This window comes from Hordeum vulgare, chromosome 4H (assembly GCF_904849725.1).
Source record: "Hordeum vulgare subsp. vulgare chromosome 4H, MorexV3_pseudomolecules_assembly, whole genome shotgun sequence".
Classification (NCBI taxonomy): Eukaryota; Viridiplantae; Streptophyta; class Magnoliopsida; order Poales; family Poaceae; genus Hordeum; species Hordeum vulgare.
In genome coordinates, this window is record NC_058521.1 from 222,990,449 (window position 1) to 222,996,025 (window position 5,577).

A 5,577-nucleotide genomic window follows, 5' to 3' on the forward strand; every position below is an offset into this window, starting at 1 on the left:
TGTTGGTTTTCAAACAACTCTGTTCAATTCTTCTTGTAAGGGTGTTCTTCTAGTTCAATTTTGGTAGAATGCGTCATTTTCTTCTCCATTCTTTTCTGTCCAATGCTCAAGTTTCTATTCTCTTCTTCGGAGATGTTGTGATGTTGCTCTTTTTATATCAATCATCTTGGGTTGTTAAGTTGATGTTCTTTCCTTGCTTATCAGTTTAGTTAGTTTGTCGTGAATCTTATCAAGATCTTTCCATCTTAGCAATTTTTGTCCTCAATTTCATAACGAACTGCTGCCAAAACATCTTGTGAATTCTTGCTTGTTCCTCATATTATTCTTCATCTCGTTACAACCTTCAAGATTCATTGGTTTCACTCATTTGTTGAAGAAGCGACTAAGTTTTCTCTTTTCTTTTTCTCATCCTCTTCCCTTTTCAATCTTAGATCTTGGGGCGAGATCTCTTGTTAGTGTAGGAGAGTTGTACTAGTCCGAGACCGACGCTTCAGAAGATTCCCCTTTTATTCTGTTCTCGGCGTGTGATTCGTATGGTTGTCGCATTCATCATCGCACCATTCTCATCATCCACGTTGCATCGACACTCAGTTGCCACCAGTTTTAAACTTGCATCCGTTAGTAGTTGCCGGTTCTTTCCGTTTTTGTCGCTGGCCATTTTGAGACCTTCCACACACGCACGTGCCCGCGGCAACATTAAAATCATGTTTTTAAAGGTGTGTATAAAACAGTCTTGGATTGGGTTGAAAATTGGCAAGCGGTCTTATTTTATTGTAGATAGGCCGCTTGCCAAATTTCGTCGCAATCAGAGTGTGTTTGATACCTGAACCGTTAAATGTATAGCGACACTATAGCCGGTCAAATTATCGGACGTTTCGTTTTTCAAAACTTGATGTCGGGCTGTCTGTTTTCCCTCTCTTATGTGCCTAGCCCCTCCACATTGTGCATCTACCCTACGCGCAACCTAGCCCGAAACCCTTCCGGAACACGAAACATGCGGTCATGACCATTGGGTCCGGATCAACCAAGTTATACCCCAAACCATCATCGGTTTGTGAACTGAAATCCCTAACCTATTATTCCCGACCGTCCATTAAAATCGAAGGATCGAGATGATCCTAAACCGAATCCACTAGCTATATACATAGACCACCTAACCTAAATCCTACCCAACCCTAAAATCAATGACCTTTGTCCCATCCACTGATGTGCGCCGCCGCCACTCTACCTACCTTGTTTTGTGTGCATGCCCAATCACCTCGCAACAACCTAGGGATCCCCCCGGTCCAATCATCTGTAGCCCTCCATCCTCATAGCATGGTTAATAGTATAGCCAACTACTGGCTATAAGCAGTCTTATAGCCCACCTTATAGCTAGCTTGTACAATATTTAGCTATAAAAGAGTACTACTTTTATCATATATGACCCACGTTTCATTCTCACAAAACACCTAGAGCGCGTGCTAGAGCTGGCTCTTCACGAAGATCCCGCTTCCCTTCCCTCTACTCTTCTCTCTCATCCAACTCAGAAGAAATATAGTATTTTGAATCTTTACAGCCTGCTAACTGTACCTTATTGTACTTGTTCTGAGGAGCCGACGCCCGAAGCCCCGTGCTTCCTCGGCCCCGATTTTGCTCGCGAGCAGCCCGGTGACCAGCACGTGTGTAGCCCCTCGTCCATCTCTCCATCCGTTGCCGAATACGCCGTGGAGCCCGGGGTCCTCACCTTCGACATGAGGGGCACTCCCGCACGCGGAGTCCCTTAGCCGACGCCGCCAAGTCCAGCCGTGGTGGAACCTGCTCCTCGCCTCCTCATGGCGCTTGTCAGACGCTGGGGTCGCACTGCTCTGCCAGCTGGTTCCCCGCTCCTCTCTCTCTTCCTCCTCCCTGCTTTCGTTTCTCTGTGTGTGTGTGTTTTTTCCAGCTACAGGACGTATGGCCGTCATCATGGAGCTCCACCTCGCCCCCATCATTTGGCTGCCAGATCCGGTTGCCTCGCCTCCAATCCACCCATCTGGGTCTACACCGCGAGCCCTCTTCTCCCTGTCCTCTCCATCCTTCGTTCCCTTCTCCCGTAACTCCCTCACCCTTTTGTGTTGATGAGCAGGAGCAAGGAGCTCCAGCCCCTATTTCCTCGTCTTCAGTCGGGAATCAAGCCGGATCGAGCCCCTCGCCCAAACCCATGCCTCCTCGAGCTCATCCGCGGTCCTCCCGTGCATCTTCTAGCCATGGCTGCGTCTCTATTTTCCCCCGTTGTAAGCAGGCCCCTCTGATCTGAAGTTTTGTTTCTTTATGCCTAGATCTGATATGCTTGTTGAGGTTATTTAGGTTAGCTGCTATGTTTTAGCATGACCATCTGAGTAGCCGAGTTGGTTAGCGGCATCACATTGCATGCAAGCGATCTGGGGTTCAAATCCCACGCATGCATACTTTTGTTTTATTATGTTTTTGGTGCAGGTTGGCTCCTTAGCAGGTTATGTTGAGCAAACCCTGCTTTTTTCACAAGCGCTTTGTAGCCGACGGGTTGACGCTTCGATTTCCACCAGGGAGGTCGTGGGATTGAATCCCAAGGAAGCCACCCCATCATTCTTCGCATGGCACACACACGCTTCCAACTCGTTGGTACCGGTATCTCAACGAGTTATCGGAACCGAAACATTGTCGTGGCACCATTTCCGTTTTGCCGCCATGGTTCCCGTACATTCTTCATGACGACACATGCTTCATATCTTTTTTGACAGTGTTTCCATAAAAATTGCATACATGTTGCATTCATGGCATAATATCTTGTGTTGCATGTATTTTTTAACCGTACCTCCGTTAGCGATGACCTATATGTGTAAACCGATTATAATGACGTGTAGAATCACATGCTTGACCTCTTGCCATGTTTAAACAACATTTAATATTGCCGTGTACCTAAACAAGACTGAACTAAACAATAAAAATGTGGAGTTCTGCATATTGAGGTTCACTTAATTTGTAGTGTTGATTGTTGTGATTTGTCATGTCGTGCCTTGCATAATTGAAATGTGTATGCATCATATTAGGTTGTGCATCATATGATGCATGTGCCGTGGTGAATATCGTGTGTTGATTCTTGTTTTCAGTTTGCTTCGTCTCGATAGAGTTCCGCAAGCGAGTCAGAATGTGAGGATCCGTTCGACTATGTCGGTTCGTCTGCTTCAGGGATTCGTTCTTCTTCCAAGTGAGATCTCAGGCAAGATGTTCATTTCCCTAGATACCATTACAATCAATGCCATGCTAGTTGTCTCGTTTCTTTCATTATGTCTTGTTGTCTATCACCTATTAAATGTCATCCTCTCAATATTGCCATGAAACCTTCAACCTTCTACAACCCGGCAAACCATTATTTGGCTATGTTACTGCTTGCTTAACCATGTGTTAGCGTTGCTAATTGCAGGTGTCGTTGCTTCCATGTGGTAACATGGGTTCCTTGTTATATCATCATATAATTGCTAATTAATTTAATGGACCTATATACTTAGTAAAAGGTGGAAGGCTCAGCTTTCTAGCCTGGTGTCTTGTTTCACCTTTGCCATCTTAGTTTCGGCTACCAGTGTCATATTCCATAGTTGAGCACTCCTAATACGATCGGGGTTGTTACGGGGACCCCTTTGATAATTCGTCTTAGTTTAAAACTGGTCTGTCAAGACCCAACTTTGGTTCTACATTTGCATAATAACTAATAAACTTGTATAGTTACTAGTCAACCATCGAGGAAATTAATCAACCAACGGGTCAGAGCTGCTCATGAGTGTTGGTCCAACCTGAGCGATGTCTAGCGCCCCTGGTCACTCGGGGTTTCAGCCAACCCGACGTATAACTCATCCGGTCGTGTCGAGAGAACGAGATACGCGGCTCCTATCAGGTCTGTCGCCACTCTGGGCGGCCTTGCTAGATTAGATTTACCTATTATAAAATGTCTTGTGCATCGGGATTCTGGTGATGCTTTGGGCTATCTCAGAGTTGAGGTTTTCCACTAAGGAATCCTAGGAGATCACGAGTTTCGTGATCGAGGCTTTCTATGCGGCTTGTGGTAATTTGTGATGGACTAGTAGGAGCACCCCTCCAGGGTTAAATCTTTCGGAAAGCCTTGCTCACGGTTATGTGGCAAACTTGGAAACTTTGGTTAACATCCGGTTCTAGATAACCTTAAGTAAACTTAATTAAAATTTCCAACTATATGCGTAACCGTGACTGTCTCTTTCGTGAGTTCTATATCCGGAAGAGGACACGATGAGGTTATGTCTGACGTAAGTAGAGTTCAGAATCTTTCATTTGATCATTATTAGTTCACGTCCGATGTGCGTAGATTATCCTCCTTTTATTCCTGTATACTCGTAAGTTTGCCACCTCAAATAAATGCTTAGTCGCTTGTTGCAGCCTCACCACTTAATCATACATCACCCATTAAGCTTTACTAGTCTTGACACCATTGGAAATGAGATTGATGAGTCCCTGTAACTCACAGATTATTACAATACGAGTGGTTGGTACAGGTAAAGTGATATTATGACGTGAGCGCGATGATTCTACTTTTGGCATTTCTTCTTCATCTTCTTCATCTATCTAGGATGGGTTCCAGGGTGGCAGGCTCTGATAGAAAGGATGGACGTCATTCGTTTATTGTTTGTTTTCGTCCGTAGTCGGACCCTGCTCTTCTACATGATGGTTGAATATGTTATTGTATTGTTTTGATCTTGATGTAGCTTGTTGCGAGTGTAAGCTAATTCCTTGTAATGATATCCATTCTTGCGAAACGACGAGATGTGCTTCTATCCCTGTCGTGGCCCTCGAGCCAAAATAAGGATAGGATCGCATCTTGGGCATTACATGCGTATGATGTATGAATGAATTTTGTGTAATTAGTTTGGTACTTGTAGTAGAGATGTGTAGGATGGAGTGATCCGACACTACCATCTCCATTAGCAGTAGTTTTTTGGTCTAGGACGGTACTACTGATCGTGGGATGATACTACCGCTTCGGCGGAAGTATCACTCATCCACAGCGGTACTACCGCTACACGGGAAGTACAGCTCCTGCACTGCGGTACTACCGCCCTGGCACCTTCACCCTTTTTCTTTCCTGCATCTGCCCATCTCTATTTTGTTTTCCTATTTGACTCTTGCAGTATGTTTACACTTTTGTTTGCCTTTCTTCTTGTGAGTTCCAGGTTTTGGCTCTGGTCCTGTGAATCGTCGCATGAACCCCAAGTGTGGTTCCAAGCGCCCACGTACATTTGAGGAAGCGACTGCTAGTTCCACTGCTCAGCCACAAAAGAAGACTGTGAGGAGGACAGTCTGTAAGAAGAAGGGCCCCAAAGAGCCCCAAGAGTTGTCTCAAGAGGAGTTTGTTGTGTTGCGCAGGGAGAATCCCTATTCTGTGCCTGAGGATGATGCTCTTGCAAGGCGCCTGTTTTGGAACAAGACTAAGTCACTTATGTATTCTAAGATCATCAAGATGAGGACCAACCTTTTTGTGGACGTCAAGAGCATTGATATGGGACACATGGTCTCTAATCCCCATGCTGCTTATTTTGCCGATGCTCATGC